This window comes from Sebastes umbrosus, chromosome 22, assembly GCF_015220745.1.
Source record: "Sebastes umbrosus isolate fSebUmb1 chromosome 22, fSebUmb1.pri, whole genome shotgun sequence".
Lineage (NCBI taxonomy): Eukaryota > Metazoa > Chordata > Actinopteri > Perciformes > Sebastidae > Sebastes > Sebastes umbrosus.
This window is the reverse complement of record NC_051290.1, coordinates 18,093,849-18,114,939: the sequence shown is the minus strand read 5'-3', so window position 1 is coordinate 18,114,939 and position 21,091 is coordinate 18,093,849. Positions and strand designations below refer to the sequence as shown.

The window sequence follows — 21,091 nt, the reverse complement described above, 5'->3', positions numbered from 1 at the left end:
GGAATAATAGGCTTCCATTGAACGGAGGCATCTGCATCCACACAGCTCTAAATGAGTGAGCTAATTTCCAAAGATAATCACCTCTCCTGCTGTGTTTTTATGCGGAGATGCTGTAGATTTTTAGCCTCGGATTTAATGAAGTCAAAAATTACCTCCAGTCCTCCGGTAAGGTATACGGAAGCTGAGCGTGTCACTGATATCTGTCTTTAAATTGTGAAGGAAAGGGTGTTATTTTCACAAACACGGCAGGTTGTGAAATGATTCATGTCTGGAAAGTTAGAATATTTGAAAATCTGGAATACTATATTACCTTTTCTATGGACTCAGGTGAACCAGTCATTTAAAGTCCATTAGCACTATTAAAATATGGCCATATTTAAATGTTTCTCGTCAGATTATTCAATAAATGCAAATGTAGTTAAACTAAACAACAGGCCGAAATTTAAATATATTATTTAAAGTTAAATGAGAATCTCCTTCAATTCTGCTGCTGTAAATGATATTGGCGTAGAGGGCCTGCTGAGGGCAGCCATCAGATCCATTAGCTCAGCACATAATCATCACAACTTTCTTACTGCAAAGAAATCCTTGGCTTTACTGACTGCTTGAAATTGAAATTTCAACTAGCCGAAGTGAAGTACTTCACGCTGCTGTAGAGACATAAAAAGAACTACAAACGCTTTTTACATGTTTCCAAGAGCAAACAAGTGCGATTTCTTAGGATGCCTGGGTAATGAAGTCCACCGGGACATCCGGAGACACAATTAAAGGATGAAGTGAGCTCTCTCTTTCACTGTCTCCCTCTTTCTTCCTCTCCACTCGCTCTTGTCTACTCCCTGTGTGTGTGTGTGAGAGCGTTGTCACTGATGACACAGAAGCTGTGGCGTCACGCAGTCACTGCAGATGGCAAATATGGAGAAAAAACAAAAGGACAGGAAGGGAGGAATCGCTTACAAACAGCGTAGGCCATTTTGACAGAGAGAAAGCCTGGCTTGTCAGAACAAATGGGAAAGGTCACAAACTGTGACAATGTAGTAATGTCCCATTCACTGAACTACACTCTCCCTTTATTTAACTTCCCACTTTCACGTCAACTAACTTGTCTTTAAAAAAAATGTCATGCCCTTTTATTTCTGTAAAGGTTGCTCTCGAGGCAGCCACAAGCAGGGGAGACTGAGCTGTTTATCACATTCGCTGTGTATTTATGCAGTTAGGCTAGAGAGAAACTGTCAGTAATTTGGCAACATTTGCAGTACTTTTCCCCCCAGCGGCTCTGTTGGAGTGGCTGTTGCAAAAACTGTATACAATATGAAAGAAACAGCAGCAGAGGTTAATTCCCTGGTGCAGTGTTATGCAGGCTGGCAGTCCAAGCGGAGGAGCAAGACAACAATATGGCTAGCAGCTAGCGCAGGACATCCTCCTCACAGCTTTGTGTTTAGCTTATCACAATAGACGGTCTGGAAGGTTTCCAAATAACGGCAGAGGGTGGGAAGACGGGGGAGAGAGCAGAAGGAAGGGGATGGAAGGGGATTGCATTGTAATGTGTTTTCATGGCTACCAAATGAACCTTTCTATAGACTGTGACACAAAGAGCCCAGTACTGTAAAACACACACACACTCCTCCTGGACTGTCACAGGAATGAAAATGGCAAAAGGAAAACCCACTCGCAGTATTAAAAAGCTTGAGGTGTGACGGCCAGCATCAACAGCTAAATTGCCTTCCGTCCACACATTTTTTTTTTAGTGCATATTAGCTTTACTTTTTATAATAAAACCTGCTGTAATTGACGCCTTTTTTTCCTTGTCTAGACCCGAGGCAAGCCATCAAATATGAACACTTAAAACTAGTAAGCCATTTCACAGTCAATCTAAATCAAAGTTTCAACCACAGTCATGGTGGCAAGGTTTCCGTAGGGATTTTTTTTCCCATGTTGCCTTCAAACCATTCATTTGTGTATCTAAGTTAACTTTATAGATCTCATTTAAGTCCATAGAAGAATGTGTGTTTTGTCTACCCACCTTTCCCTTGTTTGTTTTGTTGCCTTGTCTATTTTTTCTACTCCAGAAACTTTAATTTATTCCCATCTCAACTCATAGTCTTACTAATCATGTGCATATGTACAAATATTCTAATTTTGATATATATTCAAATCGTTAAAAAAAACAGATATTTAAACATGAAATTGGATATTCGATTGTTTAAAAAAGCAGCACTATGTTGGCTGTCTTCCTTATGCACTGAATGCACAGCATGAGGGGAGTCACACACATCGATTGATAATGAAATGTAATGTTAGGTCAAGCTGAACGAGGAATAATTAAACAACAACCATAATGATGGCAGAGAACTTTCGCCATGTAAACAAACCAGGTACCTATTAGGTGTGAGCTCCAGATCAGACTAGAGATGTAACCATTTCAAAGATGGGTGAGTAGTACTTGATAAATGCTGACATTTGTACTTTTTTAAACAGAAAACACACACTTTATATTGTGATATTTACTGGAAATGACTCAGGCAATCTCCTGATGATCTCCCTCCAGCCAGCTGCCACCTTATTTAGGTTATGGATGAATATATCAGCTAAAAGTGATTGGCTGAGTACATCTCCGGTTGATTTTTTTTTTTGGGCAATGTTAGTCATTTTATCAGCTAATTTAATGGTCTGCTTCCCGTAGAACGAGAGCCGCTCAGCTGCTCAGTGGGCAGTGAGAGGTGAATAGATATTTGAATAGTTTGAATCTATTTTGTTTTTAAAGAGCGAATATTCAAACATCAATTTTGGCCAATTTTTACAGCCCTAGTGCGCATCCGTTTCTCTCTCATCCCCTCATATAATCCCACCACTTCTCTTTGCGAAATCCTACCTGCACTGTACATAGTCACACATGCCCAGCATGTTGTCATCTGATCTTAAACCAAACCTCATATTATCCTTTTTGCTACCTAGGGATCTGATCTCAGGCTTATTTGTTGCCTTACATCATGTAACCCAAGTAGCATGTTGTGCTAAACTTTCACAGATTGGAGCGTAAAAAGAGAAGGCCGTACCCAAGCATTCCAATTCCCACGTACAAACTCTCCCTTTCTCACTGTCAGAGGCACGATGGTGTCCGGTTACAGCGATGATGCTAAAACTCTCCTGGAATGTTTCTTTAGGGGTAGATCGATGGGAGAACACATGCAAGGACAAGGTAGGGGTAGGTAGAGGATTAAGTGTGGCAGCTTGGGTTACATTGCCCTACACCTGACATGGACTTCTCTTGAACAGCGTGAGGAATTTAGTGGAAAATCTTCGTATCAGAGGTCAGGGAAATTCTAGTTAACTTCGCCCTGTAGGCTTTGGGGATTTCATGGATGACTGATGGTATTCTCCATAAGTTTGCATCTGTAAAATCTGTATGAGGTTATGAGGTGTGTCCTTGAAAATCCTTCTCATTGGGCCAATGGATGGAATGGCATAATGCGCCTGTGACTGTGGTGTGACAGCACGCCACAGCCAATTTCTCTTGCTGTAACTCTCATGACTTGATGACTTTCTTCGTCGCATGGCCAATTTCACGCCTGTGCAAATATCAACATTGAATAATCATGATGTGGATCTGCGTTACATGTGGAGCCGTAAATAGCTTAGTGACTTCATGGGGTTTGGTATGCGTATCATGCCGTCTATAAATCTGAGCTATTTGTGGTATCTTGAGCCATTCTGCATGAACTTCATTTCAGAGTAACCCAAGTCTGCTAAACAGCTCTGGCTAAAACTGCCTCTCTATGTTTAACTGTTGCCATCTCATCTCCCAAAAGATTTGCGTATACACAGGTCCAAATATAGTTAATTGCCAAATGATTCATGGGGCTGTGAAAGTTAGTGGATACGGAGGCCTTATTTGCTGATTTGCAGTATGCTTCTCAAATTTTTGGATGCCCAACGCAAGTGAGTAGGACTGTTGGGAAATGCATGTTTTAAAAAACTGTCATAGCAACCCTTGGTACCATTTAAAGAAATTTAAACACTGATATTATTCTATAAATACATAGCTTGGGTCATGTGCGCCATAGTTTTCTAGCCCGACTAAATATAAACAAGGCCCGTCTGTGCAGTGTTATCTGTAACGGTGTGATGCAACTCCCCGAAACCCCTCTGAAATAGTTCCTAAAATATACATGAAAAGGGAATGGAAAGATACACCCGTTTTTCTGTTTCGGCTGTTTGAAGACGCAAGCACAACCTTCATCTGTCATCCCTAAAATATCACAACGAGGAAAGAAATAAAGGAAGGCGAGAAGAAGCACTGAATGAGAAAGACAAAGACGACTTTGGATGGAGATGTCAGCAATGCTAGCACCACTGGAGCACATCTGTATGAGCAACATTCCTATTCCCGTATAATAAAAAATGGCAAAATACCCAAAAAGTTTCCTTTTAGGTTTGAAATTGTCAGGTCAAGGAAATGCTGCAACTTACATTAATGTCTAATACTCGCTCATTTTTTTCCCCACACAGAGCTCTGTATTCCCCCCGGGCTACCATTTGCTTTGCAAAATGCATGCATGAAATTCTTGAGACCAGCCTCCCCACGACAGTCTAAATAATAGATTACCAACACAGCATCTAGCCTGCGCTATAACTTCAGCCCCAACTGTCTGGCCTCATTAGCGAGGGAAGTGTAAAAGATAGCCAGCTGCTAGCCCAGGTGACGGCGCTCAGCTCTGGCCTTTGGCAGTAGCGGCCCACCCCTAAAGAGAATATACAGCGTCTCGCTCTGTGCAATTCATCTTGTAATCCGCCTTAAAGCTGCTAAGCTTCTGTTGATGGCAAATGAATGGAGACCAATGGCAGGAAAAACGGAGACAGAGGGACAAGAGGGTAGAAGTTTCACTGAGCAGCGCAGTAAGGGAAGAAAAGGAAAACGTGGTAGATTCATCTGAGAGGAATGACGGTTGGTTTGGGCCGTCTGGTCAGAACCAGAGGTGACCTAAGCCATTTTCATCCACTGATTGTCCCCCTTTCTCCCTCCTTCTGCCCCTCCCTCCATCTCTTTTCACTCTCTCCTCCGTTGCTCTATCTTTCTCGCCCTCTCTCTCCATGTTCGCTTCCAAATGGCAGTCATTATACCGGACATGAAAAGTCATTTTAGTTCCGCCTGGCTTCTTCAAAGCAGCTAGCTATAATTGCAGATTGAGTAGGGAGAGAATGCCGGGGTTACACAGAATTTAAACATTGACTCCTAACCTTGCAGTGATGCAGGAATTTAAATCCGAATTCAAAAAAGGGAATGCGAGTTAATAAAGAACCAATATTTACACAATGTTGATATTAATCAGTCCCAATTCCCAGTCTTTTTCTCTACAATATCTCTCAGTCTGCTTGTGAGATATCCATACATGTTTAAACATCTCCCTGTGGACGTGAGTGCCAGACTCTGTGAGCGGATTGGAGGCACTGGATCCCATTACAACACGTGTCACTTCAAGAATTATGGCACAGATTGGGGAAACACTTCCAAATTATGAAAAATCCATCCACTATTAAATGCATTCCTCATTCGTGAAATTGCTATGTGGCAATGTCACTGCACTTTTTAATGGAATTTTCTCCCCTTTGCCAATTCCACTGGGAGTCTGGGAAATGCAAATGGCCAGCAAATACAAATCCCAATCATCATTGTTCTTAAGCCTCATTTAAGATAAAAGTTAGGTCTTATTTTAGGTTATGCGAATGATTTTATGCACAGCAACAAACACAACGTTTTGTCTATTCTTAGGATTAGTTCTATCATTTGTATACAGTCTTTCACACCCTGCGTGTGTCTGCTCATATTTGAGTATGTGCACTAGTGTTTTTGTGTTACAAATTCAGCCCCGAAACAGTTTACAGTCCCCGAGGGTCATATATATACACGTTGCTCTTTCCCAGTTTACGAGGTAGCCACCAGCCTGAGCTGTGCACCCCTCCCTTGCACTTATCTCTTGCACCCTTCTATTTGGCACAGCAGGTAGCGTAATTGTTCTTGGAAAGAGCCTATCAACTAAAGGCTCCGTTTTTGACTTCTCGTCGCAGAGACCTTTATCATAACACCCCATTTTTGCCCGGCTCCAGGCTCTAACCGCAGAGTGCCTCTGAACAAAAGTGTTTGCTAAGTCATTCCCTTTTGATGGAGGATAAGGGGGGGTGAGTGAAGAGGGAGGCGGATAGATGGAGAATATAGACTGGAAAATATGTCTTCTGTAGGAGACCCTCCCCACCGTCCACTCCCTCGTGCCCCCCACCACCAACCCATGAAACGCAACCCCTACTAGCTCTCTTGCGAGCAGAAACAAATTCTAAAACTGTCATACTTTAATTGAAATTCCATCACTTGTGTGGCTGCTATTGTGGAATAATTTGATAAAGCTGTGTGACATGAATGCACAGAGCCCGACCGCCACTTCTATTTCTTCCCCCAGCTTTTATTTCCTCATTCTGTCGGTTATTCAAATGAACCTCAGTGGATTCGGCTCTCAGCCTTTCCAAAAAAAATTAAGATAAGAGGAAATGAGACGATGGGAAGGGCATAAAAAGAAATAATGTTGTGGGTTGCAACACAATCAGAAAGTCTTAAAAAAATATCACCAAGTTACCTTTTTTTTTATACCCCCATCACTTTCATTGCAATATTTGAAACCAGAGTTATTATCTTCCACTTCTTCTAATTAGCCCTAACTCTCTCAAAGTGCTAACAGTTACAGGATGTTAGTTGCTAGATGGGGGGTGATCAAAAATGGAGGTCAGAATTCCAATGCCCTGCCAGTGCCACTGACCCCGATCCAAATCCATACCAGCATACTCCCTCCCCCTCTATGTCTTCACAACTGGCTACAGGCGTTTGGCATCCATCATATCTCCTGAAACCCAATCTGCAAGCAAAGGACAGCTGCGGCGGAAAAGCAGTCCTTCCCGTTTCTGACACATCGGTACTCCCCCTGTACGCAAAAGCCTGGAGGCAGAGCCCAGTCTAGGGGGAAGCGTTCTAACCATACTGTACCCAACGTTAAGTTGAGCCACGTTGGAAGTGACACTATGCTTAGTGTGTTAGAATGAGTGAAACCAGGAGGAAAGGATGGGGAACTTTTTTCATGATATCTCATTTTGATGAGACTCATCTGAGACAGAGAGAAAGAAAGAAGAAGATGAGAAAGGACAGAGAGAAACACAACGAGCAGTAAACAGGAAAGAACAAGCTCAGCTGTAGCCCCGTGCTCCCTCCACTGCCAAATAATATTTACGCCTCAGCTTTTCTGCCCTGACAGGGTGATGGACAGTAGAGGTGATTTTGCCTGGGCGTGAAAATAGGCTCCTTATTATTCCAACCCAGTGGCAACTTGAATATCAATAAAAAAAAAGCTGCCCACGTTCCCCTATGTGTAAAACCAATGCCCCGTAGCGGTGGTTTTTATCAAGCAACCCACCCTTGACGCTAGTTATGCAGTACTAGAGGTTACGGGAGGAAATGCTTGCCAAGTAAATAAGTGAGTGAAGCGATTGAATCGAGGGGAAAAACACAGCGGGACCGGGGCCAAAGTGAACCAAGGGTAAAGTCATGATCACTTCATTATGCTGGAGTGCAGCTCAGTGTTGTGCGAAATCAAACTGCTTTCTCATTTGTCACAATGCATCAAGCCGCCCCATGTGAAGTGGGCTTGTAGTCGGCTGGAGGCCCCTGACGCACAGGCACAAACGTCGGTTGATGAACATGAAGAAACTAAACTGCAAGAAATACAAAACGCATACACACATGTACGTATAGAGTACACATACCGACACCACTACGACACGTGGGCATACACCTTGCCACCCTGCCTTGTTTTTCTCCAACATGACCTCTACCAGTCAAACTTCCCCCTGCATCCGCCAACCACCCACCCTGCCAGCTAGCCAGCCGGCCTGCCAGTCAGTGGGTAGTTGTTAAGGGATGTTGCTGGCACAAAATAAGCTAGAATACACCCACTGGATTACAGAGGGCAGGCAGTGAGGGGGGTGATTGCTAACAGACCTATTGGCACTCCATCTCCTCCAGCTCCAACGCCACGGCGCCTGATAATTGTGGCCTCCGTGTTTACGTATCCATTTTTGTAATGTAAGTGTTGATTTCTCATTCCACACTCGTAATAGGGGCCCTGGCCTTGGAATTCCTGAAGTAGTGCTCACACACTGCAGGCACACACATACACACAAACTTTTTTCTCGCTCTTTTTGTCCGCAATTGAAAATAAACCAGTGAGTCAGAGCTACTTGGCTGTGCTAAGACAATGGGAGTGAGGTGCAGGCACACTTGTTTGTAAGAGGGCTTGGCTTTGTGCCGAAGAAGAACTTGGATAAGGGAATGTGGAAAGCTCCCGCCGTCCTTCATGATGCCTCTGTTACATTAAATTCACTGCTGTCAATGAGCTTATATCTATAAGCTTAACATTTAACCCGCATATGTAGTAGCGCTTTAAAAACACTTAGGCAGGTGAGTGTACATTCGAGAAAGTAAAAAAGGACATCTGAAAGACATTGTTGACTTTTCTCTAACGTTCAGTCTTGAAAATACCCAGCTGTCGCTTCGAGACACTGTCAGAATTGTGGGATATGATTTCAGAATGTGCTTCAGGCACAAAAAGCTGGAGAAAAAAGTACATCGGCAGGCACGCAAAAATGGCCCAACTCCCTTATAGGCACTTTCTAAACCCTTATATCATTTTTCAATTTAATGGCTTGCATGCCATGAACTGTTTGTATCCTTTACACACACACACACACACACACTGGTGAAAGCTTGACTCATTTCTCCTTTCATTTCCTTTTACCCTATAATACGGAATTACCTTTTCACAATACACATGAAGATTTTTCCACAACAAGTTCTATGTTATTTTAGAGGGTTTAGAAACGCCACTGAGTGAAGGATGAAGAGAAGATGGCCGCGTCGGCGCCGCTTTTTCCAATGACTGAGACACTTTGCTCCCTTCAGCGACTTTGGATGGCAGCACTTTGAGCGAGCAACTGCCTTATATCCATTTTGTCTCCTCTTTTTTTGAGCGCCTTGCTGTCGCAACAGCAAAATTGGAAATCGAACGCGTGGTGACAGCGTTAATTGCGCCGTGTCAAAATTGGGCGAGCGCTAATTGTTTGAGCTCGGAACTGTAAAACATGTACGACAGTGGAGGTGCTGGCAAGTGCTTACTGGCTGTAAACTGGGAATTGCTTGAGCAAACACACACAGGCACGCTGATTTGCATACGCACACACACTTACTGGCCTTTTGAGCACCTCACTGCCCTACTCCACCTTCAATCACTGCTTTTTTTCATTTGGCTCAGACAGCAATCATTACAATGCATAGCCTTTATTTAGGCCTTTTTGTTTTGCACCATAATGCTTCAATTACAAATCTATAATTTTCAACAAGTTCATGGATACATAAGCAGGTATTTTGTGAGCTTTGGAAACCACTACGCCTATTTATGTTAAAATGGTTTTCTGCATGGTGCCTAAAAGCCCTTCTTCATGGCTTTGTAGCCTCTCTACTGCATTCCCCTCTCTGGCTGAGGAGAATGAGTCCCCTAGTGGCCCAACTGGCACACTGAGCACAGGTGGTGTGCACAGCTCTGCTGGAAATAAAGCTTCACTTTCACCTGATTGACAGAATATGTGACTGACTGACTGACTGACTAACTGACTTCTCTGCCTGCCTCACTGACTTTCTGATTTTTTTTTTTTTTTTTAAACATGTGAGCTCTTTAAAAAGCAAAGTCAACTTTAAACCCCCGCGAAACATAAAAACGAGTTCTAAAAATAAAGACGGATAAGATGAGAGATCTCTAGAGAGTTTCAGGAATGCACTTTGAAAAATTCTTCACAATCTAGTCGCTGAAAAGGCTTCCACAACTCTAAAAAAAAAAGGGTCCACTAAATGAACTGTATTTACATGACAGGGAGCTTAAAATAACGTTTGTGCAGGCGGGTTATTTTTGATAACATAAATGGGAACAAATTAACTGTAGTCTTCTCAAAACGCGATATTAAAAACAATGAAACGTGTATATTACGATGATTTATTGAAAAATGAACACATCTTAACATAAATCGCCTCTCCAAAGCCTCAACACAAACAGCACACCATGACAAAAACATCCCACCTGCGCATTAAAGGATGTAATATGTGTATATATATATAATCAAAATAGATTAATAAACCAGTTAATGAAGGTACTTTATGTCATCCGTGGCGTTTACGTACTGTATTGTGGCTCGGAAAAGCGCTATCCAAAGGATGCGCGCATTCATAATAATAATAAACTATGCGTAAAACACTTCTTGGCACATAAATAAAAGGGTTATATGCGTCAACACGCCAGCCAGCATTACGCATATATACATTATGAGAATAAAGACAGTCCAAATAGGTTTAACTGGTGTGTTTGAAGCAACTTCATGAGGCTCTACGCACACCTGAAATCACTGCGGCACAAGCTCCAAACTCCCAGGCTCTCCAAACATTCTTACCTTATCACCATTGTGCGGTCAGTTTGAAACTCAGTCTCTCCTTTTTTTCTGTACAAGTCGAGAGTTTTGTTGTTTTTTTTACATCCAGTAATGACAGTCTAGTCCCGGGGAAATAGAATAATAACGTGGAGGAAAGAAATCCGTCCTCAGGTTCTTCTTCTTTCTTCTTCTTCTTTCCCCCCCCCCGTTTGTTCGCTCTTATTTCGCGTCTTTTCCTCGAGTTGTCCGTCACCGACGCGTCTCCGGGGCGAAAACCACGCACGTGTGAGCGTGTATGTGCTACAATATTCTCTGGAAATGGGTTCTGTCTGTGTTGTGCTCGTTAGATCTTCATTGGATTGAACGTGGCGAGACTGTGGTTGTGTTTGAAGAGTGGTGCGGTGTTGGCTGGGACGCACAGCCCCCTTGCGCTCCCTCTCTCTCTCTCTCTCTCTCTCCTTCTCTCTCTCTCTCTCTGTCTGTCAGTCTGTCCGTCTGTCTCTTTCTCTCTCTCTGCCGAGACCTGAGCACGGACTGAAACCCCAGGCAGAGAAAAACGGGAGACTGAGAGAGAGAGAGGGAGGTAGAGAGAGAGAGAAAGAGGTGTGTGTGTGAGTAGGAGGGGTGACGTCACTCAGCGAGGTCCCACTTTCCCAACTCTCCTGGATCAACCCCCCCAACACACACACACACAAGTCCACTGCAGGAATGTGCACTGGGACATGGCTATTTTAGAGGAAGATTTGTGCGTGTTTGGATCTCACATACATAATTATTTCCAGTTGGTAAACCGTGAGAATATGAGTGCATGTGTGACACCACATGGGTCTGCATAGGACTACAGCTATGTTATTATGATGGAGGATTGCAAACATCCTATACATCATGATGCAACCAACAGCATATTATGCAATAATATATAAGAAGGATTAATAAAAATGGCACAAAAAAAAAAATTGGAACAAAAATGGGAATGAGAAGGCGACATCAAAAAATGTTCAGAGTGTGAATGTGTCACCAGCAGTGGTGGAAAAAAGTATTCAGATATCTTTCTTAATACCAACATGTGAAAATATCCCATTACAAATATAAATAAAAGCAAAAAACAAATGCATTCAAATTTTACTTCAGTAAAAGTATTGAAGTGTTATCTGCAAAATACTAATTATACAGTGAAATGTGCTTACTGTGCTTGTAAAATTGTCATTATAAGGTTATTCATTGTGCCGGTGGATGATAATTACTGATGCATCAAAATGCAAGCAGCATCTGCCTATTTTTATGTGGTTTTATATTTTATATGGGGCATTTTTATACTTTATCATATTTTATATGTTCATTAGACATTTTTAACATCCTTAATGTGAAATCATCTTGTGTAGCTATAGCTGTCAAATAGATCTAGTAGAGTAAAAAGTGAAATATTTCCCTTTGAAATTTAGTGTGAGTATGATGAGTGAGAATAATGTGCAATAGTAGAATAAAGCACCTCAGGTTTGTACTTAAGTACAGTACTTCAGTACTTCAGTACTTTCTACCACTGAACCTTAAAGGGGCAATGTGTAATATCTGGCCACATGCTCCAATTAAATAGGGAGCAGCATTTCACCTCTCCTACTGGGTCTACACCATAGACTGTATATAAATGGATGACATGACAGCTCCCTGAAAGTGAAGCCAAAATGTATTGATCGCCCCCTGGTGGCTGGTTGCAGTATAGGTCATACACCCAGCCTGCTCCATGTTAGCAGATGGGACATGGGCCAAACTAACATGTCAAAGTACACATCAAATGCATTTTTCCCAAAGATGTTTTCCCTCTTTAGGTAGTTCTTATCACACTGGTATGTTCAAGTGTTTATTTTTCTGATAAGTTTGGTTTTAATGAGTTGTTTAAAAAGGTGTTGAGACGTCATGATTGACAGCTGCTCTGAGTGAAAAAGTTGCACAGCTGGAGGCTCGGCAATTGTACGAGAGAGGAGATGTAACTTCCCATAACCGCCACCAGTCTGCGTAATAGAACATGTGTCAATTTGATAATAAATGTAGTTGTAGAGATTATTACATTATGGTGAGTAGTTGTTGTGTCTTTCTAGCCAAACAGCTACCGTGGTGCTAACGTAGCAGCTAGGTGGCTCATGCTAACAAGCTGCTGCCGTGCTCGGCTCGTGATTGGCTCGGGCGGGTGTGTGGGCAGGACCTTGATACCGTGGCTTCAGCCCCCCCGATCATTACTGCGCAGATTCCAGCTCCATATGACGTCAAAATCTCAAGATGGCAGCTGACGTATACGTGATATTTTGTCTTCACTTTTGTACAGTGGGAGGAGGTGGAGACGCGTCGTCCATCTATATATACAGTCTATGGTCCATACAATCTAAATTTATCATTTATAAGTTTTATCGTTTCTGCCACTTTGGATTTAATCCAATAAACTAACTATCAAAACGTACACGGACCATGGTGTTATTATTGACAAGCCCTCGGGGCAGCTCTACTTCTTCGTCCTCTCATTTTGGACTGAGGGGCAGACAGGACGCTACAGTGGCTCGCTATCGCCTCTAGAAGTACAAGTGTTTTAACGAGACAGAAGCATGCTCATTTTTGTATATGAACATCTCTGTAAGCCCTTCACATGCAGTTGATTATGTTAGTTCATTTTTTTTAACAAAACATTTGGCCAGATCTTACACAGAGACCCTTTAAAGCAGGTGAGAGGTGAAGCCTGGCGTACATGGATGCTTTGTGGTGGTAATGTCAGTGCAAACTCCATAAAAATGCCATCATGTACAATAGGGCCACTACACACTCATCACTAACAGACACACTATAGGTCCCTGTAGGGATATAATATTGATTTTGCTGTCAGACTGGGCTTGACTGTTGTGCATGCCTGTCATACACTATTTTGCTTATTTTTTTTTATTAAAGGCATTGCTTCGGTATGTAGAAAACCTGCCTCCACATACTGCAGTGTGCACTCCAAGGTCAGCCTATCAGAGCAGCCACGTTGAGCAGTAACCTCTATAATCCATGTATAATGATCACACATTTCATGTAATGATCCCAAGACGTGATCCATTCACATCCACGTTACTGAATAGACATAATGGTGCACAACAACGCATAAAGGGATAACGTCGCTCTCGATAACGCAGTCAAGTGCACGGTCGTCTGATGTAGGGCTACAGAAAAATAACAGCAGCGGCCCCGGGAGACAGATGACTATGACCAATTGTGTTTTGAGAAAAGTTGCTTTTGTGGCAGCAACCCAAACCTCCTGATGAACAACCTAGCCCCGCAGACACCAACATCTAGCATCCAACAATAGCACTCTGAGAGACAGACTACTGCAGTCAGCAGATCTGTTTTCTTACCTGCACTCAGACATGTCACGTATCTGATTGAGTAACTGCGATGGTGATTTATACCTGCAAATTATACCGAGCACCATTTTCTAAGGGCAGAATTTGATACCGCCTCCGCATGTAGATTTATAGGCCAAAAGAAAGTGTTGGTTTTGTGACAATGAACAATGGAGAAACTTGATGAAATTACTGTTACGTGAACTACTGCCCTTGAATGCTGGCTGTGTGAAAACACGGTGGGAGTGATAGCTAGTTGTGTCTATGGGCACAATGTACTTTAGATCACAAATGTCTGGTTATCTGACTTTAACCAAAGCAGTTATTAAGAAAATATTCTTATTTATCAAGAGTCTAGACTGAAGGCCAGAACGCTATTTTGGTTGGTTATCCAACATTCATAAACCTCTGATCGCTTTAATAAAATGCTATCAATCCTTTAGTTGGGGCCTCTTGACATTCACCTTCAGTGCATGCGGGGGTCTTTTTTTCCAAATCCCTCGCCTGTATTCACAATCTTTGAATGTAATTGGATGACAGTAGTTATTAGATTTATAATTCTGCTCTGCATCCAACCTTGCGCTTTCATATTCTCGGCACCAGCTTAGCAGTAATGCCGCAGCACTTGTTGATAAATGGGTGCAAGGGTAGGATTTATCAAGAGGCTGCCTTGCTGGGCTATCATGGCTGAACTTTGTTGCCCAACAGGACGCGGTAGTCTATAAACCAACTGTCCTTCAATAAGAAGGATCCACGACAGAGAAAACCTGAGTGCCGGGCTGAGATGCGGCATCGCCACATGCTGCAAGTTCGCCTATTAATACTCCTGACAGTAGGAGGGCCGTTTAACTCACTTGGCAAATGTTTTCTTTGTTGTAGGACAATGACAACACATTACTAGTAAGTGAGCCAACCGTGTTTGATGTACTGCCTCGGGCATGTTTACATCCACACGTGTGTGGGGCCGTGCGAAGTGTAGCGCTGATTGACATTTACTATGCAAATACAATGCAAATGCAGCTAAGGATGCTAAAGGTTATATAATATCAATATGCATTTGCTTTGGATGAATAATGTAAGCAAATCTTTTTATGCATGTGGTTCTCTGTGTAGCTGCCCACACAGTAAATCTATGGGGACTATTCTAATTTCATAAAACTAATTAGCATTGAATATTCTCATTTATGTTGAAATTCTGTTCAATCATGTCTCATTTTCTTTTTTTTTGTCTTTTTAATATCGTGCAATGGTAGTGGGTTGCCTTACATGCTGCAAAATTATATTTTGAATGTCATATTCAATAATGAGTTTAGGGCTAGTATTTATTAGCAGCTAAATATTATTTCCACAATGGATATTTAAATATCGTGCAATTTTTTATTATTCAACATATCAGAATTTAATTGAAATATCTTGGCAAATACTGGATGAATTCCCATTCATTTTTGTACAGACATTCATGTAGGATGGATCATAATAACTTTGAAAATCCTAGCGCCACCATCAGGCCAACGTTTTTATTTATCTTTTGAAATATCTCAACATCTACTAAATACCTGCGAAAGTAATCACATCCCCCATCAGCCTCGAGCTGTACTTGGTGTTTGGGGCTAATTAGCAAATGGTAGTATGCTAAACTAAGAACACGGTAAACATTATACATGCTAAACATCATGTTAATAATAATCAACATGTTAGCATAGCCATTGTGAGCATCTAAGTATACTGACATTAGTATGTAGCTCAAAGCACTGCATTTGCCCAAGTACAGCCTCATCTAGCCACTTGCTTTTTAACACAAGCTCAGTCCTTGACAGCGCCTTTGTGTCGCAGTGCTAGAGTTGGTGGATACCTTGAATTTAAAGTGGTGGACTATGGAAGTTACTGTATAAAGCAAATCATTTCATAGATTTTGTATGATTTAATTTGACAGGGTGCAGTGTTTTTTCCTCAGTGGGGATAAAACTACTTCTAAAAGTCGTACTTTTCTCCTGTATATCAACTTTAAAGGAGACATATCATGAAAAAAACTCACTTTATCAGTGCCTGTGCACATACATTTGGGTGTCTGGAGTGCTTACTAGCCCACAAACTGTGAAATAAGACAACCTAGTCAGCAGACTGGGCTTTTTCGGGAGGCGTTCTTAAAGAGACAGGCGCTAAAATGGAGCGTTACAGACAGAGGGTGAATACAGGTATATTCAGACAGAAAAAATGTGATTTTTGAACATTAAAGCATGTAAACACGTTCTAGTAGAAACACAAAATACAAGTATGACCCTGAAAATGAGCATGATAGGTCCCCTTTAAACTGTCTGGTTCAGAAACAGACAGGCAACACAGGTAGAAAATCAATCAAGTTGTTCTTTAAGTTGCAGAGAAAGTGGTTTGCTTTTCAGTCTGCAAAAAAAAAAATGTTTTAAGTGATGCTTGTCAGATGAATTTACACTAAGGACTAGGCTCAGACTGGATTTGTAGCTCAATAGGCTGAGGTCAGTTCCATTGTAACTCAATCCAATAACTGCCATACCAGTTTAACACTTTAGATATGGGAGGGCTGACAGCTATTTTAGAAGGATTTTCTCCTCTATAGACAGCATTTCATTTCTGGATAAGTTGCATGTACTTCTGATCATGCAGCCTATTTATAATTCTGCATACAAAACTGTCAATTTCACATTTAATGTTAGACAGACAGACGTGAAAATACAATATTGTTCACTGTCAATCTCCCTATAGCCCGAGGGGCAGGCCTTCTCACCCTTGACAAGTTGCTGGCGAATTACAAATGACTGTCAGTCAAGTCATTACTCCAGTTTCTGCGACCCAAAGACAACACCATGTATAATGCCGCAGAGAAGAGCGACAACTTGTCTGAATCAAAAACAAGGACGGTTGTTTTCAGCTCCTCACGCCCGAGAGTTGATACATTTATAGTCCCCACCTCCCCTGCAACCCTGATCAAGTAAACCAGTCATCGTAAAATTAATTTCCCCATCAAGCGAGACTTACGCTCTTTGGGATAACAATCTATTTTAAGCGGATAAATCTAATCCAATGTGTTGAGATTGACTTGTTTATGGCCGTTGCCCAAGCAGTCAAGAGAGGGAGAGGAGGGCGGCGGGTGGTGGTGTTGGGGGGGCTAAAGCGACAAATGCCAAGGTGATATTACACACATCTCCAAGGCACGAAAGATGTAAACCAACACCGAACTGTAGTCCTTGGCCGAGACATCTAATACTTCTCTCCTTCTCAGAATCTGTCAGACATGATGGATGGCTCAGCGTACAGTCATGCTTTCATGAGCATTGATAGCCATTATTATGTACATGATAGGGATGAAGTGGTTAATTTATAGGTACCATGTCAGACAGCTATTTCCAGATCCTTACACAATCAGTGAGAGCATCTATATAATTTCACTTAGTGACCTACATAACTTGGAAACAATGACAGCCGTATACCACGTCCCCCAGGGCGAATCACTCTTCAACGCCTCCTGATGCCAGATTATTAAATTAACCCTATTTATGTTTCCAAATTATCCCCCTAGACAGTCACCTGGACCTCAGATGGTTGTGTAAAAAATGAAAACTCACACACTAGGATAAAAACTGGTATGACCCTATAAAGCGTTTTTAGTGTCACAATCTGGCAGCACCTTAAAGCCTCTGAAAACTAGGTTTCAATTATTCAAGTATTTCTCCATCACATTAGATATTCATGACTATAACCAACAAGCAGAGTCAAAATTCGGGGAAAACATCTTTAGTTATTATTTATTGAAAGTTTTACCCTCAAAACTCTGCTAATCTGCTTCATCAGGACTATGTGGTTGTAGTTTGATCATATCTGATTGACATTGCAGGCAACAAGGAGAGATCATTGTGGTTATACATTAGCTCTTAGTGGTGGTGTTGACAGCAGTTTTAGGTTAGATATTAACTATATTTGGAGCAGCTGACTGCAGCCTGGTGTCACAATACCTCCAGAGCTGACTGCACGTAGTCTCAAATTCTGGCGAAGCTGACGACATGTTTAGTCTAGTGTGACATTGCCTCAGATTGGAGGAGCTGACTGCGGGCTTATCTTACATGTTTGATCAGCTTTGATTAGCTTTCAAGTAGCTTTTGACTAAAGTACCCAAGATGGCACCAGTGTGGCGAGTAAAGGCCGCAGTAGTGAGACCACAGATTGTGCTGTATCTATTCCGTGTGTAGTTTAGGGTGCAATAATGCATTATATATTGTCTGCTCAGAGAGCATATTGTCAATGAAAACACAATGGGCTGCACTTCTAAAGAGGGCAACTTGAATTCTTGCATGACCCAAACAGCTCTGCCTGTCACGGGGCACGCCGTGACGAGGAGAAGCACGCGCTTACTCATCTGTTCTGGAACTGCTGAGTCATGAGTAGTCAATATCACCTTATTACGATGTCAAGCGAAATCAGATTTGCGATGAGGCTTGTGGATAGGGCCTCGGTTTGATTTAGTTTAGTGTTGGCATGGGGTGCAATGAGCTGAAAAGCAATTAGGTCCATTAAGAGATCAACTGGGATGGCGTGAGCAGCCATGGTGTGCAGCAGCAGCCTGCGCAGAGAGACCAAGGGAGATAGAGGTAGCGAGGGAAAGGGGCTTAAGCAGATTGAGTCGACTCCTGCCTGACAGAGTCCCTCTGCGGAACTCGGCTCAGGACACCTGTCCGGAGAAACAAATTAATATCCGAATGTGTGTGTAGTGTGAGCACTCACATGTAAATGTGTGTGTGGGGTCTGTGCTTGCTTGATGTAATAGGCGCCTAACAAGTTGGCATCGATTTGCCCTTTTTCAAACCGGTCCCGCCCCCACTAGCACTTCAGTACTGATTGTCAACCTGCACGAAGTAACATTCGCAGCTTCGGAGGGCGCTTCCTATTAAGGAGGAGGGTATACATAAGCAGATGCATTGTAAGAAGCATTTGCACACTCTCCTCTATAAGCGGGAGACATGCGTCACCATGGTTACTGATAGATGCATTAGCCGCTCCCGCTTTTGAGTTATATTGTGTGCTGTTTCCATGCAAATGCAAAACAAAATACCCCAAAAGAATGAACATGTCGTCCGTGTGCTCTATATGTACATATAGTATAAGCAAGCACTGAACTGTGTAGTTGATTAATCGATTTGTTAAATTAATCACCAGCAATTGATTTAGTTTTAGTTTTAAATCTGCGGCGTTGCGTTTTAGTCTGGGCGGACAGAAATGGAAAACCTTTGAAAACGATGACGCAGACACACACTTTCGCTTCTTGATTGGGTCTTATCAGTCATGACGTGTCCTTCCCTGATCCGTCACGGATCTCATTCTCACTTTTCTCCTTTTTAAAAATTTGCATTTGTAATTTCTCCTTCTTGACTGAATTCATATGGATGAACAAAAAAAATCATGCACTCCTGCTTTTTCTGTGTGTTGATACTTTCCCATCTCTCTCCATTATCTCTCTTCATTGTCCTTTCATTTATTTAAATATTCCCTACTCTAAAAGCCTTTTCCCTTCTCCTGCCATCATCTTATCCCAGTAATTTGCCTATTCTCTACCCTCTCTATGCCCGCTCTTTCTGCTCTCTACCTCTCTGACTTTCCTTCCAAAAACTAATAGTGACACATACCTCATCTCTGTCTGTGTCTCTTTCTGCCACTCCCTCTCTCTCCATCCCTTTCTCTCTCTCTCTCTCTCTCTTTCAGCGTGTGCGGGCTGGCATCGGGTATTTACGAGAAACCTCTCACCATAGCCGATTGATCACAGCCATTGTTTGCACTGGGTCCTCCATTTTACAGTTCAGTGTTCATGAAAAGGAGCTTTTCCCACTCCTATCTGTCACCCCCTCCACAAAATATATACTCTCTCTTCCTTTCTTTGGCCAGTGATCCCCCACTGACATTTTCACAAGCACACCTTCATCAATTTCACACCTCCTGTGCCCTCCTATGCCAGTGTTGAAGGAAGGAGGAGGAGGTGAATTGATGGGTGAGTGCTGACAAAGCTAGCTTGAATTTCGAAGTCAGGGAGTGACAAAGTTCTCCAAGTGTAGGACAGATAGGACACGGAGGGCCATCAATATTTGTGTCGTCAAAATAAACACACTGCATGATGCCAAACAAGTGTTCCAAATCAAATATGTCTACTATGAAAAGTGCTTTTTTCATGATGTTGACCACACTGCCACAGTGCAGTGCGAGCGTCTCAGCTTACCATTTGCTGCCCCCTGTAGTTTGCATCTTTCTCATTAATTCCTCCAAAGATGAGTCATGGAAGTTATGCTATAAATCCAATAACGCAATAAAAAGGTGTGATGGAAAAAAAAGGCATCCAGAAGGTAAACATCCTCTGTGCTCGCTTCCTCCCTTTAGTCTTGGGAAATTAGGCCATTCTATCATCAGCCAACTGGTGCATTTACGAGCTGCTAAAGTAATTGGCGGTAGCGGCGAGATCTCGGCTGAGGCAAAGGTAGCACATTCACCTCAACAGAGCCTTAAGCGAAACGCTTCAATGAAATAACAGAGAGGAGATGGAGGAGGAGGAGGCGAGCGGAGCAAAAGAGAGAAGCAAGGTGCCTCATTCACTGGCTCAGGGGTTTATGGGATTGCTCCCAGCTGTCACTCTGTGTAGTGAATCCGCAGCACCGTAATATCTTAATTGTTTCAAATTAAATGCTCGTAAAATGGCAAAGGAAATGAGTTTTTCTCTCTGGCTAATCCAAAGCAGCCCCTTGACTTACATCTGGGCCCGCTTTAAGTGAGAGCGGGTTTAAAAGGTGGAATGGCTCCCACATGAGATGGCTATGGATAGGCTGGTGTGGAATTAGTCTTTTATAGGTTGTGAACTACAAACCTATTACTGTGCACATGTGAATCACGTGTCTCAGAGCATCTCTTGCTCTTTTCTTTCCCTTTACCCCTATCTCTACATTTTCCCCTGTCCCCCCCTTTCTTTCTCTTTTTCATTCTTTCTTTACACGTGTGCACGCAAGTTTATGTGTGAACTTATGCATGTTTATGTGGAGGATGTGTGCGCGCAGAGGCTTATCATAATAAACAGTCTAAATATCCTGTGGGGATTCACACATTTAGTCTCCCTCCCCATCTCCCTCCGGCACTTCTGAGACTCAGCTCATTCCACAGCACACATTCAAATCACTCAACCAGCTAAAGGTCCTAAATGACATCAGCCTAGC

At 42.4% G+C, this 21,091-nt stretch overlaps 1 protein-coding gene across 48 annotated transcripts in view; it reads right to left on the bottom strand.

Annotated features, from left to right (window-relative positions):
* The window catches only part of LOC119481487 (receptor-type tyrosine-protein phosphatase delta-like), a 399,777-nt gene that overhangs the window by 128,056 nt on the left and 250,630 nt on the right, over window positions 1-21,091 (bottom strand). Inside the window, exon 1 of one of the 48 annotated variants that reach the window (XM_037758450.1) lies at window positions 10,531-11,046. The exons of the other annotated variants lie outside the window; for them this stretch is intronic. The gene's annotated coding sequence lies outside the window, so the exon portion shown is untranslated. Of the gene's footprint in view, window positions 1-10,530; window positions 11,047-21,091 lie in introns of those variants that run through there. 48 annotated transcript variants of the gene reach the window in all.